The sequence below is a fragment of the Rhinoderma darwinii genome, chromosome 9 (genome assembly GCF_050947455.1).
Source record: "Rhinoderma darwinii isolate aRhiDar2 chromosome 9, aRhiDar2.hap1, whole genome shotgun sequence".
Lineage (NCBI taxonomy): Eukaryota > Metazoa > Chordata > Amphibia > Anura > Rhinodermatidae > Rhinoderma > Rhinoderma darwinii.
The window spans coordinates 101,019,366-101,036,496 of record NC_134695.1 but is presented as its reverse complement, the minus strand read 5'-3'; the positions used below and the strand labels follow the sequence as shown (position 1 = coordinate 101,036,496).

The window sequence follows — 17,131 nt, the reverse complement described above, 5'->3', positions numbered from 1 at the left end:
GCAACTTCAACCTCTGCATCCCTTAAAGCAGTGATCTCCAACCTGTGGCTCTCCAGCTGTTGCAAAACATGAACATGCATTGGGTGGATGATAAAAGTCAAATATTTTTACCGGTGATCACGTGTCGCTATTTATACACAATAAGACAGTGCGTGCGCGGCACCTACTTTTTGACAGAGGTTGGGCTGTATTTACATATGCCAATTTGCGCAGAAACATGGCAAAAAAATGTGATAAAACAGGCACATATCAATAGACACTGAACATGGCCGGTATTTTTGGTTGGAAAAGGTGGCAACTTTGTCTGCAGCTGTCAGGGCATGCTGGGAGTTGTAGTTTCAGAACAGCTAGAGAGCCACAGGTTGGACGCCATTGCCCTGCTGTACATTGATCTCTAGGTATACCGCACTCTGCATGGATGAGCCACATATGAGTAATATACCCAAAAATCATGACATGCAGCTCATATATAGAGGCAACTATACCTAGAACTGGCCGTAGTGGTGTGCGACCTGTGTAGTCGACTGTAATAAACTGCCCATGCTGAAGTGGGTGCCACAGATGGCCTGGCCATTCGAGGCTTGTGGTCACCTCGTAATTGTATAGCAGCTTTATTCACACATTGGATGGCACTGATATTACATTACTATTATGTGGTCACCTTATGATGGTATTAGTTGAGCACTATATGGTGGTATTTACTTGGGCATTATACAGTAAATAATTTTTGTGATGTTTGGCAGTGGAGCGTTGTTATTTAGGCAATTGTATGGAACTGTTATTTGGCCAATGTATAGCATTTCTTATTTGGTCACCATACTTTATGGCGCTTATAATGAGGCACTGTATTAGTATTATTACTTATTTTAAAACGCCATTCATTCCAGGACACTGTATATATGAAAAAAAGTACAAGTAACATGAGAGTAATGAATGACAGATTGGTACAGAAGTGGAGAAGACCCTGCCTCCAATGGTTTACAATGTACAAGAGAAGAGAGAGAGAGTAAATAGGTGAGGATATGGTATAGCTATTTGTAGGTAGTACACCGAATAGAGGGAATGGGCATCAACAGATGGTACCGCACTGGTCACCATCCAATGTAAGGCCGGTCCTGTCCATAGCACATGCCGGCCCTACTTATTTAGTGTTCAATGCAATGAATACTAAATGGTTAAACCAATAAACTTTAACTCTTATTATTATTGTTGTTACGATTATCAGCAGAACTGCTGTTAATCAATAATTCTGTTATTTGGATTTGGTTATCATTTCGCTTTGCCTGGCTGATTAAGGCGGAGTACCTTTCTTCGGCTATATTTACTTCAGGCCTGCATTAATCAGGTGCTGGTTATACTGTTTCTGGTATGTGCTAAACTCTTTTCAGATTCTTGTTTGTGACTTTGTTCTTGTGTAGTGTTTGTTTGTACTGTGGAACCTGTTGATCCTCTGAGAGATCTAGTTTTTGTATAGTGTTTTTATTTGTATGCTGGGATCAGTAGTTCCACTGGTTTGTTTGCTTTTCCTGTGTGTTTGGTCTGCTGCCAAGCTGTTGTCTTACCCTGCTGTGTGATAGTATTCAGATAGGGTCATTGAGTGCTCTAAACTCTTGTCCACTGTATGTTCGTCTGTTGCATGTTATTCATCTGTCATCCACTCCATTTGTGCATTATCTCCATGTTCTTCTACCTTCGGTGTTTGGTTCCACTCGTCCACTGGTGAGTTTCTTGAGTTTGTGCCTTTAGTTTTCTGGCAGTGTTGATGCATGCTTCACCAACGTGATAACACTTTCTGGTCTTGACCACCATCACCATATTTCTTCATGCAGCTATTCTTTTCTCTCTTACCATGTAGTTTAGCTCCAGGTTTTGTGTACCATTTCTAGAGCCTTATAATGCAGGTTTGGTTTTATCACATTTACTGCTATATTTATTTAGTCTGTATGAAGTTGCTTTGCCTCTAGGGAGTGATTTATATTATCTCTGTTGTTGTTGTTTTTGTTGTTGTTGTTGTTGTTGTTGTTGTTGTTCTAACTATCATAGCACTGATCAATGATCTTGTTATACTTCTTATGTGTTTTTATCATTATTATATGGCAATAGATGTCCTAATATAAGAGATCTCTCTAATAGCTTATACCTGCACTGATACATTGTAGCAAACTATCAGGACAGGAGAGAGATTGTGTGCTTCTTCGGTATTGAGCTCACAGAGGATTTTCTGCAATTGTAGCAAAACTTATTCTGTGAGAAGTATTTAGCCTGTATGAGTTTTCAGCCTCTGGATGTAAACAAGAATGATCTCGTTTACTGACAGCCAGCAGTGATCTTGAAAACATGAGGAATTGAAACACAAAATAGATTAGAAAGTTGTGTATATTTAAGTATATACTAATTTGCTTTTTTCTGGACTTCCTGTCAGTTATCCTATTGTAGAACTCTACAGTCAGCCTCCTCTAGGCTGAAATGGCTGATGACAGAGAGCAATACATTACATTTAACTGCACAGCAAAGTGAGACATTTTTTTAGTGCCTATGCCATAGTTGTACAGACAACTCAATGTCATATTTCTATTTTAAGCTATTAAGATAGGAAAAGCAGATGCTATTACTCAGCTATATAACTATTAACATACTAGTGTATACTCTTCACTGGACACTCTTCTCAAATCTTCATTCCAATACAATCCACTTGACTAAGAAAGAAAAAAAAATAGCCAGTAAAAGGGGCGTTAATGAAGACCTGTCACTAGGTCATGTGAGTGGAACCGGTTTACTGACCTGAAGAGCGCTGTGTCCCTGATTCCAGTTTTATTTTTCCTGGACCCTCCAGTCCAGAGATATGGCCCACGGTTGTGTTGACTCCCTATATGCTAATTTGCTGTAGTTAGCCAACAGGGCGTGAACTACCCTCAAGATGCCTTGTGCTGATTGGTCAGCATCAGAGGCAGGGAAGCTAGCTCCACCTCAATGGCTAACTACAGCAAATTAGCATAGAGGGAGCCAACACAACAGTGGGCCATATCTCTGGAACGGGGGGGTCCAGGAAAAAAATAAAAACATCGCTGGAATCAGGGAGGCAGCACTATTCAGTTCAGTAAACCAGTTCAACTTATATGACATAGTGACAGGTCCTCTTTAAAGATCCTCATGGCCATAAAAGAAGACCAGTACTATAAGGATGGTTTTAGATATTGCATTGGGGCCCAGGTAATGCCTCTGAGAACAAAATATTAATTATTATGATATTGGCCCCAGCATATATGTTTGCTCCAGAGATTGGGGGACTAGATTGTCAGACCTGCTGGGGACAGGGTCTGATGTGAATATATTGTATGTACAGAGCTGTGAAATATGCTGGGTTAATAATGATTAAAAACTAGAAAAGACTAGATTTACACATCAATTATAGAAAGATATTTTACAGGGACTCTACAGAGACTATATATATATATATATATATATATATATATATATATATATTATTTAGGATTCTGCTTGCTGTATCTTTTACATTATTGTCACACATCTAAATGAATGACTAAATAACTATTGTAATACGTGTGATTAAGGATCATGCACATGGCGCTATTACGGCTCATACATGAGCTGTACGTAGCCATAAGAAGGCACCCCTAGAAATCTATGGGTCATTACTGTACCTTCATACGCCTCCAATTTCATGCGGAGGCACACAGTGGTTTTTCTTGTCATATTCCATATAGATCTGAGAAAAAGAAAGTCCTAGGACTTGGGGTAATACGTAGTATATGGAAGCACCATACAGTGGCTCATAAAGTGCCTATTGCCCTGTAATACAGAGCTGTCTGGTCTCCATTCGCCACCGTACAGGCTCTGTGTATTGTGTGAATTGAGCCTTGACATAAGCCAGAAATATAAATTTGAGAGGGCTGTATATCTAGCCAAGCATCTAAATTCCATAGGCTAAGGCATGCCCTGTATGTAAATGTCCTTGCCAAGGCAGAGTGCCTTGTTGGTGTCCCCAATTCATATCTTTTGTGCAGAATTTTTGTATGTTTACGCCATAGAAAATCCCTAAAAATTAGATTAAACATTATGATACATTCAATTATATTTAAATAGTCAAATATGCTAAAAATATAATGAAAATAAAAAATGAGAAGAATATAAAATATTTAAACTGTAAATGATATTATTAATTTATTGGCCAATGTATTTTCTAAATTGTCTTAATATTTTGTGTAGCCAATTATTTCCTACATTTTAAAATTAATATTTAAAATAGTAATAATAGTTTTTCTTAATTATTGAGCTAGAAACTAATAGTATCACATCTATTTTTCCGGCTCTGTTCACATACTCTATTGAACAGCGTAATCTACTACACTATTCTTTACAGAAAAAAAAAAAGCTATGCCGACGAACAACCATTTGGCATATTTCTGGTGAATGGGGCCCTATGGATACGTTTTAGCCCTCTGGGCACATATGCCGAACATACTTGAAAAAATGGTATATGAAAACAGCCTCGCATGGATTCGATATTAAAGATCTTATGCAGTTCACCTTGTCTTTGTTTCTTGCTAAGAGTATGCTACACATGAGGATGTCCTTAAAAAACTTAACAATAAAATATTATTTTTTTCATATAAGAAATAACATAAAATAGTACACATATATAAAGATAAAATAGTATACATATATAAAGATAAAATAGTATACATATATAAAGATAAAATAGTATACATATATAAAGATAAAATAGTATACATATATAAAGATAAAATAGTATACATATATAAAGATAAAATAGTACACATATATAAAGATAAAATAGTATACATATATAAAGATAAAATAGTACACATATATAAAGATAAAATAGTATACATATATAAAGATAAAATAGTATAAATATATAAAGATAAAATAGTATACATATATAAAGATAAAATAGTATACATATATAAAGATAAAATAGTATACATATATAAAGATAAAATAGTACACATATATAAAGATAAAATAGTACACATATATAAAGATAAAATAGTATACATATATAAAGATAAAATAGTATAAATATATAAAGATAAAATAGTACACATATATAAAGATAAAATAGTATACATATATAAAGATAAAATAGTATACATAGATAAAGATAAAATAGTACACATATATAAAGATAAAATAGTACACATATATAAAGATAAAATAGTATACATATATAAAGATAAAATAGTATACATATATAAAGATAAAATAGTACACATATATAAAGATAAAATAGTATACATATATAAAGATAAAATAGTATACATATATAAAGATAAAATAGTATACATATATAAAGATAAAATAGTATAAATATATAAAGATAAAATAGTACACATATATAAAGATAAAATAGTACACATATATAAAGATAAAATAGTATACATATATAAAGATAAAATAGTATAAATATATAAAGATAAAATAGTACACATATATAAAGATAAAATAGTACACATATATAAAGATAAAATAGTATAAATATATAAAGATAAAATAGTATACATATATAAAGATAAAATAGCATACATATATAAATAAGCCCAATTGCTACTTTATCATCCTACTTCCATTGTCAAATTATGATTTCATGTACAACCCTTCATATATCTTACATTTCCCCCCAGCAATAGGTCAGTTCATGGTGTGGGGGCTCACTATCTGACAGCTTCCATGACTGGATATTTACATTGTATACATTTATTTCCTAGAAGAAATAGTAATACTTTATATTAAATAGACAACACTAAGAGGAAAATTTGATATTTTTGTGTTTATTATCCAGATTTGTATTATAAATTAAAGAATGCATTTCCGGATTTGACCTTTTTCTGTTAAAGGGGTTGTCTCATCAGATAACAGTTTGGTAACTCTGCTCCGGCTTCTGTCCCCCAGCAAACAGCTCATTTTGGCCGCTGCCAGAGAAATGTAGTATTACATGGTGGCATTTTGATGAAAGGCTGTCTAATACATAGACCGGTTGAGTCTATGAGAACCGAAGCCGCCTTCCGTCCAGGAACATAGAGGGGGGACCCCAGCAGGGGACCCCGTTTTGCTATGCGAATAGGGTATATGGACAAGCTTTGTCTCATAAAATAACCAATTTTAAGAGGATTTCCACACAAAATTCCCTAATCCTTCTTCTGTAAACTGAGGTATCTGGTATTAGCCACATCCAGGCGGAGTATGAATGGAGAGATTGCGTATGTGTGTGGCTTTCTCCACTGAAGTCTATGGGTGACAGCTATATGCACAGTAATGGCTGCCATTAATAGTTGTCACATTCAGAAAACAGCAAGGGAACCAAGGGGGTGTAGATGTAGTAGTCGCATCCGGGCCCAAAGGCTCACCCGCCATATAAGAAGACATTAGAATTATAAATTGCACATGATAGGTGGAGCGCCCTATTCGATTTTGGACTGGGGCCCAGGAGCTTCAAGTTACACCTCTGTAGGGAACAAGTAGATATAACTAAGGCATGGGGGGTGGGGGTAGACTTTTAACAACTTGACAGAAGGTAATTAATCAAAAACTTGAGTTCGCTGGTGATTTTTGATTATAGGTGGAAATGCTCTTTAAGCTGTGCCAATGACAGTGACGGACTTAACTTGTCAGTGGGAACATCTCCATATCCCTGAACTCTTGCTGCTCATGTTGCTGGCAGGTGAAGCCTTTACGTAATGCTCTTGAATCTAGCACCGAGATACTATTTTGGAGAGGTCATTCTCAGAGTGCTATGTACGTCAGAAAAGGCAGCGGCGTTAGGATGGGATAGAATAACGGACTGGAGGTTAAGGAAGCGGCGCTGGAAAATATAGCCACGTTCTGCGTTTACAAGCTGTGCTCCGAGCTGACCCAAAGTATCACCTTCCATGGGGTGAGAATAGTTGAGCCTCTCTCACTACAGAACCACCTATCCCATCTGCTGTGACCTTCCAAGTGACACCAGACACAGAATTAATCCCTTCAGACATGTAGGGACCATGAGGTTATGACCCTTTATGCTACTCACTTTTATTGCTTGGAAAAATAAAAAACTGCTTTCTGAATTTAACACTTTATATTACACTGCCCCCTCAAAGGCTATTGGGGCCCATGAATTTAAAGTTCCAGTACCATTTACTGTGGATCTTAAAGAGGTAAACTCAAGCACTCCTTAGGTTGATTTGCAAAAGTGGTTTTATTTAGGATAAGGCAATAACTAAAGTTTCGGCCACAATTCGGCCTTTGTCAAACACTTAGCATGCGCCTCTCAGTTGGCCATTGGGGGCGCATGCTAAGTATTTGACAAAGGTCGAATTGTGGCCAAAACGTTAGTTATTGCCTTACCCTAAATAAAACCACCTTTGCAAATCAACCTAAGGAGTGCTTGAGTTTACCTCTTTAAGATTTACAGGGTGGGAACCCTACCCAAAGCACCCAGAAGAACTTGCAGAGTGCCACAGATTTTGATCACCATTTACTGTGGAGTCACCCTTCACGTCACGAATTTCTCAATCTTTTTATTGCAAAGGGTAAAATTTACGTCGCAAATCCGTGATGTGTAAATCCAGAATTGAGCCTCATTGGGCAGGATATTCTGTTTTCATAGCAGTATCTTATCAATCAAGGATTTTATTATTTTCTTCTGCACCATCTTATACTAAGGTGGTGGTTTAGTTACAGAGATCGCAGCGGTGACAACTGTGACTGCAACTTTCTCCAGAGATTCTGCCACTGCCTCAATATTAGTAATAAAAGGGGTTGTCCGGTTTCAGCAAATGAATGTTATTTTTTGTAGAATTAAAAGTTATACAATTTTCCAATATACTTTCTGTATTAATGTCACACAGTTTTCAAAATTTCTGCTTGTTGTTATTTACGAGGAACATTCATTATTTACTTCCAGTGGATACAATTCTGTCCATGGTCATGTGATGGACACACAGGTGCTGGGATCGTTAAAAGACACAGCTCTGATACATATAATGTAACTGTAACGAGCCGTGCACCTGTGTGTCCATCACATGACCAAGATAGAATTTCATCCACTGGAAGTAAACCATGACTGTTCCTACTGATTAACAACAAGGAGGTGAGCATCTTACTTCTGGGAGGACGTAGTGTTAAACTAAATGACGAACGGGCGATCTGCTCCCTCTTTTTTCTTCTCCCTTATTCTGCCATTTTAATTGACACAACAAGGGGTTAGAACCCTTTTGTTAATAGTCTGAATATTGAACTGTCCTGAATAATCTGAAGCGTCAGACAGAATTTATTATTACTGTAGTATTCTTTATTAGACATTTGTCTTGACTCTGCCCAAATGGAGCTTATATGTTTTCAGTTCTTTACTCAAAAAAACATAATCTATGGTCATCTGCTGGTGTTCACAGTGAAGATCAGTGGAGATGTTTTCCTCTTCTAGGAGTTATCTTTGGAAGCCATATTGGTTATCTTGAAGTGACAAATTTGTCAATTCCAACAATTGCTCTGTAAAGCCCATATTGATAAGAGCGCTTCTTCAAGGGATTGACATCTCCACCAATTTATACATGTGGGGGGTGAGTTGGTGTCAATGAGTAAAAGTTGGAAAACAGAGGGAGATCAATCAAGCCAAAAGTTTTTTCATCTGGGACATGAAACCTAGAATTTCTTTTCGTTCTCTTCTTTATTAGTATTTTGTAGAGGAAATAATCTGAAACTCAGGTATCTGAGGGGAACATAACATGTTTGTACTGTCCTTGAGTATATTTTTACAGAACAGAGTAGTCAGATCACATCGGTGACATCTTTTTTCGAGGGTACACACATACAAAGTGTCTACTGATTTTTCCTAATCCAATCCTATTTATGAACATTGTCACCTAGCGCTGAACTCTCTCCAATTTCATTAAGCCTTTTTCAAGAGTCAAGTTCCAAAATTGCATCCAAGGTTATTTCATTCAGAGATGTGTGAGGTGCCAATATCATGCCATCTTTGAATACCAAGACTTACAAACATTGTCCATTAGGCTCATGCTTGTGCCTACATCTTGAGATTTTTCTATGTACACTTATAGTAGACTGTATAATGAAGGATGACAGGGCAATAACAGATATAGTGGGTCTTCTGTATCAAAATGTCATGACAAAAAGTGAACAAATTCATTATTATATGAAGGTATTATACCATTTTCCCCCAAAATATTATTTTTTTAGATGTTTTTTATTTTCTAAAAATGTGGCTAAAAAATTTGCAATATTGTCACCAATTGCTTTTATACCAAAAGAGGCAGCCCTAGGAGCTGATATAGGACGAATGGGGAGGACCACTCCATTTTAGCCTAATATTGCAGGTAGATGTCACAATTTTGCTTAGAGAGGTCGGCAAATGGAAACATTGATGGAAGTTGTACGTGATTGTATAATGTGTAAGAAATACAAACCCAAGAGATCAGAGAAGAAGGTAAATCAATACTGTTTAGGGATGTAGCAGGGAGGGAGGCGATTGATATTTGTTAAGGACAAATGTGGGACAAGGTAATTTGGTTTTCTTAGTAAAATTTGGTTCTCCAACATTTGTGCTCACCTATTTTTTTCTGATCTGATGGTATATTTTATGCTCCGTTCCTAATGGAGTAATATTTATCACCTTTTCTGACCCCATGGGTTAGAATGGAGTCTTTGGAGTCAGTGGTGAAGCGTCCATTACATTCCAACTAGTGGAATGTCATCAAGGCTCTGGTCAAATTCGGAAAGTGTACTTTGGGCAAGGATCCAGTTTCATAACTTGCTTTGCTTGGTATCTAGAGGAGATAGACATGTAGCATGGCAACCTACCTCTGGTGGTTAATCTAATAGGAAGGTATTCAGTCACTGCCATCCAGTTGTATAGTTTTCAGTCCCTGGTGACAGTAGCAAGGTGTCTAATGGTCAGGGATCCTTTTGCTAGAAGTCCTACATCTGTTATTCAGTAGGAAAAGTATACTGTCCCAGTGAACACACCTCTTGTCCATGGTAACACCAGGAGCCTACAAAAGTGGACAAGTATCGTAACAAAGGTGGTCTAGTGTCATTATATCAAGTACTTCTATGTGTCATATACCTGCCTCTACTATCTCGAGATGCAACAAGTTACTATGAATCTTCAAAAAAGGTCTAAATCTCATTTTCACAAGACTGTAAGTGCAAGATAAGAAAGCTAAAGAGGACCTGTCACCTCTCCTGACATGTCTGTTTTAGTAAATATTTGAATTCCCCATTATATAACAATCCTGGAGCATCTTTCCTTAAAACTCTATGTTGTACCGTTCCTCTGTTATTTCTCCTAAAAATGGATTAATACATTGACAGCTGGGTGTTACCAGTTGGGGATGTGTCCCTACATAGACTGACAATATCCAATCAGGGCTCACAGAATGAGACTGTGCAGGGACACGCCCCTTGGACAAGGGGAATGGTAACACCCAGTTGTCAATTTAATAAAACATTTCTAGGAGGAATAACATAGGAAAGGCACAACACAGAGTTGTAAGAAAACGTCTTCCAGAATTGTTATTTTATAGGGAATACAATTATTTACTAAAATAGACATGTCAGGAGAAATGACAGGTCCCCTTTAAACCCAATTGGTCCTTTGATGTCTGCCATTGGATATTAACCAGGATTATTTCTATGTTCTTTCGAAGATGTTGAATCATGATAAACAATGTATTAATAAGATATGGTAATGGACATCTTGGTTGAATGTTTTCAAAGTGTACATGTCCTCTTAATAAAGTGGTGAAAGCCATTTTGTAGACTGAGCCAATAGTGATCATCAATACGGTCAATATTTCCCAGTTACTTTATGGACTGGATAATGTCTCTTTTTACAAAATCATCAACACACTAACTAATATAAAATATGATATTTACAAATATCGACAACTTTGTTTCCAGAAATTGAAGTTCTTTTTTTCCCATTTGCAGGTGAAGTAAAGTCGGTGAGCTTCAGTGAGCTCGCCCACTCTGCTCCTCCAGTGACTTCAGACCCTCCTCATTTTAGACTTTCCCACAGAGGACTCCTGTTAATCTACTTTCCAATGGACATGCAGAATCATGAACCTCATCATTGTAAATACCATTGACACTGGTGGGACTTTTGGTTGCATGCTTTTCTTAGGATCTTTATAATGCTTTCTAATGACGACCATCCTATGTATGAAGTGCTTCTGGTCAATCATTACTCTCGATATGCAACAGGTTCGGTGAAGGAGCCACCCATCCTTCACCTCTCGGGCCAATGACTATTCCAGTGGATTCTGTCTTGAGAATGGATAGAACTGCACTACGTTGTTCCAAATGTCCTCAGGTGACCATGTGGCGTAAGCTTTACATGATGTAAACTCAAGCTTCTGACTGTAGGATATTTCCATATTTACAACTAACCCTCAGGATCTTTTCTTTACATTGCTGGTATTTCCTTCAGTCTACAGTTCACAAACTCTCCCAGGAATTCCACCCAAGACACGGAAAGTCATCTTACCAACAAACTCCTATTATTCATCTTTTATACTTTTCCAATGGATCAAAAGACGATGGTTGATAAATGACGGTGAAATGTTATACTCAACTGTGAAAAGCAATGAAGCATTCTTTGTATATACTTCTGTACAAATTATCATTGTATATAAATGTAAAAGTAAACAGCTTCCCTGCTGGGGGAGATTGAAAGTGTAATGAAACCCCCCAGGGCAAGGAAGAGGGGGCCACGCATGGTTCAGACGTCTGTGCTGGTCCTAACGTATCCATCTGTGATGATAGGGGAAATCCTTATACAGTTTAATGTATAGATCTCAGCTCTCACCAGCATTTCATTTACGTCCATTGAACATTAACAATGTATAAAATGATATAATTTAGTATAGTTTCTTTAACTGATACCCTATCCACCATGTACATTAGATGCACAAGGTCATGTATACACTTCGTGCTGCCATAGTCTATTGCCCCAGATTAGTGCCCTGCATGTTTATTCTACTCGGGCCAAATACCCTACCCCATGTTTTTGATTGGGTAAATATGGCTGGTAGACCTAAAAAAATGAATACGATGTTGGGGAAAGGTTCAGCTGCCCCGAAAACAGTGCAGCCCTAGGCATGTGCCTTTATAGGAGTATATGATAGATTCAGCCCTGTAGGGGCACAATATTTAGTCTATTATTAGAGTATTACATCAGGTAACACATGTCAATAACACCGTTCCATTGTCCCATTGAGAAATCGTCAGGAAGGAGGGGACGTATATGAAATTCGATGTGCTAGAAAAAGGCGTTGAAACCTATATGAACCCAATCCTAAACTAGATGCGGAGAGGAGCTAGTTCCTCGGGTTATAATGCCCGGCCCACAGCTCTGGTTTCATATCTATCCTCTCGTCTGACTTATAACAATAAGAGTTTTGTCTGTGTTTATTTTTATTAGTCTTACCTTTCTTATTAATTTCCATTAGACGCCAGTTGGAAAAAAACAATCAATAAAAACACTTAAAAAGACTAATGCGATATTAAATGGACTCTTACAGGAAAAATATATAGTTGTAAATGGCACATGTAGGAACGTGGCATAAGCTATAGACATATTAAGTAAAAATTGAGTTTTCAGGAGACTAATTGTTTATTAAAACTGTTGAAGGACAATGATATATTTAAAGGGTTTCTCCCAGCATTCCCAATATCCGATTGGCGGGCATTCAGCTGATGTAACTTATGGCGATCACTAGAACGAAGTGGCAGCGATGCTAAAAAAAAAAGTGCCATATCGCTTCCCATGCAGTTACATAATCGGCCATTGACTATAATGAACCAACCATTCGGCTTCTGTAGAAAGCAGAGTCAACAGGAGTCAAACTGGCATGGCGCTTTCCTAGCGCAGCTTCCACATGGTTCTCGCAATCGTCGGACCTCCAATGATCAGACACTAGTGGCATATCCCAGTATTACGCCACCAATATCTATGCTGAGACAATCCCCTTAACACACACACACACACACACATATATATATATATATATATATATATATATATATATATATATATATATATATATATAAATATATATATTATTGGTTATCCTATACACTTCAGTGAACCTTAAATAGCTGGCAACAGGGGAAATAAGAAATATAGAAATAAGATAGTCTTTAGGTTTACTGTCCCTTTAAGATATTGGCAATGCAGAATCTCAACATATCTTCACATAAACACATGAGGCAAATCTATAATTAGATTATTATGTATTACATCATGGGATGTTGAGGGAACAACTGAGGACAGTGCCTGGCGCAGAGTGTATTGGATGTCCCAGTGTTTTCCTATGTCCCTGGCATGAAGTTAAATTGTAAGATCCAGTAGAGTAGAACGCTATGTCTAACAAGTTCTGAGCATGTCATGTCGCTTTAAAATATATGCAATGTATACAAATCAATGATTACCTGAGAATAACATGTAGAATTGAAAGCTGTACTTATACTATATGTTCCTATATGTACTAGGTCCTTAGGACCTGTAATACTATTGAATAGAAGGAACCCTAAAAGCATTAGGAGGTGCATTAACAATTCATACCTCCCGGTTACAAAAAAAATTTGCAATATTTAAATGGAAAAACATTTTAACTTCATGAAACTGTTAGTGGAGTGGGGTGGAGTAGCAAACATCAGGAATAGTTGCTAGATTCGTCCGGATTTGCTTTAAAATTAAAAAGTTAATTATTAAAGCTGGAAAAAAAAAAGTTACTGTACTACTATATATGCTTCAATGAAATGTGACAGGGAATGTAAGAATTTTGGATTTGATCCATAATTAAAGGAACACTACAGGAAAAAAAATGAGAATACATAAATGACGGCTACATTTAGTGCTGACTGAAATTTAGGAAACCCGAAATTGCTCCTCCTGTCTCTTCCGATTATTTCTTTCTTATTACCTTAGTCCCGCTCACTGGATGAAGCTGGGACTGATACGGAGGCATAACTCGAAGCTCCTTGGCCCTGATGTGGAGCCTGTGCCTGGTGTGTTCCCCAACCATCATTTTACATTTATAGAATGTGTCCTCCTATGTGGTAGAGGGACCATTGGGCCTCATCAGGCATCGGGGACCAGGTTCGAATGCAACCTCTGCTCCCCCTATAGTTATGCCCCTGTACTGCTACACTACGTGGAACATGATCAGCAGTACATGGTGACTGTTTACTGGGAGGCACTAGATAGTAGAAAGTAAGACTCCTAAAAAGGGGGGCATAGACATAAAGATTTCCCACCGATCGGACTAACTATACAATATTTATTCAATGCCGTAACTTTTGTCTGATAACATCATACATATAAAAATATTTTAAATCAAGACTCAAAAATAGGCTCGTTTAAGTCACAAAGTTATCATGTTTATGACCACCTTAAAGGGGTTCTCCATCTAAAAGTACTTAGGTCCTGCCAAGTCCTTCTAACACATCTCTTCCCAGTAGCACCTTTGCCCTGAACTAAAGAAGTACGGTATATAATCTAAGGCAGACTGGTGGCTAGGGATGCACTGCCCGACAACACCTGTGGTTGTTAGGCAGTACATCCCTAGCAACCACACTGTCAGACAGGACTTAGCCTCAGTTCAACTTCAGCTCAAAACTAATTTACCACTGTGCTTACACCAGAGAAAAAGCAACTTGGCAGCAGTCATATCATGACAATTAGATTTTCCTAAAAATATATTTACATGGAGAACCTCTTTGAGCCCTATCAGCTAACCTAAGATGGTGAACTACCTACGTTAGATAAATAGGACAATTGTGGATAGTAGGTAATATTCTCACACTGGCCCTACCCCCAGAACCCCAGTTATTTTTTTAGATCAAGGCAACTACAAAAAAAACACAGGCTTTACATGGAAAGTCAAACAAATGTCCCTTGAGAAAGGGAGCTTGACCTTTGACAATTTTGATGCATGCTCAAGAATAAGGGTTGTACGTAAAGGAAATTCATTATAAATGTAAAGAACGAATGAAGATTAAGTGAAGAGTAAATCTGTGAATTATTCCAGGTATATCATCTCTTTGGACATTTGTTTGACTTTCCATGTGAAGTGAGGTCCGTCTATTTTGGCCAAAAATGGGAGGAAGCAGAAGACCTTTTTTTTTCTCCAAAGAACGAGTTTCCAGCTTCCCTCCAATAGGATTCAGTCCTGTTTTTGCTACAAAAAAAAGATGGATAAAATATGACATCTTATTCTTCGGCTTCCTGGAGGCCAAGATATTGTAATACAGTTGAGCAACTAATCTGACATAACAATAAGTACTACACTTAGTTTCCACCAAGGTTGAATATCTGCTTTTCACAAGAAATAGGAAGTTGGATGGAGGACTATCGGAGAGGTAAGGTAGGATTGCCAAAAATGCATCCCAAGGTATTGCACAGGGCATGTAAAGGGTCCACTAAATCACACAAATGAGTGTAGAAAATGTATATTCACCTTTAGTCTCCTGGCTCCATGCCACTCACATGCAGATTTGGTCAATAATGGTCCATTTGGTGGGTTAATAATTTTTGGGAAACTCCATAGTTATCATCGATGACTATAACATTTTTAACATTTTACAACCTTATGGAACAAAGGAACACTATTATGTCAAGGTTCAACAAGTGTATTTGTGGCCAGCTCCTTTTGCAATCTGGCCTTCTATTCCAACTCAAGTCCAACAAGATCTGTGTAATTTAGCCACATATTCCATGGGTCATTGGGTGAAACTAAATTGTCATGTGAATGTCCAGAAATTATGTGGTTCCAACTTCTTCTCTTTTACCGATGATATCTCTTGCAGGAACAATTTTAAGTTTTCTAACAAGATATGAGTGGAACATCATTCTGCCCTGAGCAACCTCTCCCGTCTTCCTTATTATATTATACCACTGACCGGCTATGTTTGTGTAATATATTATTTATTAATGGATACAATGATCTCTGTGTCTGGCACAAGGAAATGGATTTAATATTATACTTATGTTACAATGATTTCAATATAATTATTAATTTATCATTTATTTATTAAATTTTGTCTAGCTAAGTTCCACTTGCTCCATAAATACGTTTATTAATATCACTCGTCTTGTCTTTGTTTTCCTCAGCTCGCCTTTTCCAACTTGATGATTATACTACACCCTTCTAAATCACTTTGTCCTTTACTAAAAAAAAAAACATTGATTTACTGTATTCCTCCATATCTCAACCTGAAATTCTTATTTGCTCTTTAAGCGAGGTTAAGGGACCAGTAAAGGTGGCCTTGTCCATAGACCCAATTCGATTATTGGTGTTATTTTTTAAATCGAGAATATCTGACGTCCTTTAACCTAGTTGCTTTATATTTGAGCATTCTGTGGTTCAAAATTCATGTGCATCCCCATAACGTGATTTCGGAGTCCCCTTATTGTCAGATATCCAGTGTATTCTGAGATAGACATGCTATATAGACCTACAAAAGAGTCATAGCTTGAAGCTTCAAACCTCGATACCAAAGCGTACCTGGACCTTCCAACCCAACCCGTTATGGCTAAACGTTCCCCCTTATATTCCTTTTTGTATAGTGCAGGAGTCCTCAATCTATGTTCAATGGACCCCAAGAGACCCCAAGTAGATAGACTTCAGGGGTCTAAAACCTTTAATGGGGCAAAAATACATCTGAACTTTGAATTTAGACAACGTACCACAGTAGAACCAGTATAGATCACAGATATTTAGTCTTACATTACAGTCATTACATTTATCTCCAAATATAATGCACACTCATTACTACTTTGGTATTAAAGACATTATTCTGAGAAGGTGCCCAACAGTCTTCCACAGGGGTCCATTTAAATGGTTAAATTTTCCTGCAATAAGAAAATAAACATTTATCCTTTTTTCTACAGTTCTACAGTAAAGCGTGTATACATGGTGCCCATCAAAATCCATACTGGCACATTGTCTCCATGGTTTATACTATTAAGAACAGGGGAGCAAATTATATTTTAAAGGAACTATGGAGGAAAATGTATTTTAGAGAAAAAAAAAATTGGTATCTTTAATAACGGTCAGATACATGAAGAACAATTCTGACCCCATAT

At 37.1% G+C, this 17,131-nt stretch overlaps 1 long non-coding RNA gene across 1 annotated transcript in view; it reads left to right on the top strand.

Annotated features, from left to right (window-relative positions):
- Nucleotides 1-12,532, top strand: part of LOC142660528 (uncharacterized) — a 31,737-nt gene extending 19,205 nt beyond the window's left edge. Inside the window, exon 2 of the long non-coding RNA XR_012850510.1 lies at nucleotides 10,972-12,532. This is a non-coding gene — a long non-coding RNA (uncharacterized LOC142660528). The remainder of the gene's footprint in view (nucleotides 1-10,971) is intronic.
- Nucleotides 12,533-17,131: the final 4,599 nt, after the last annotated feature.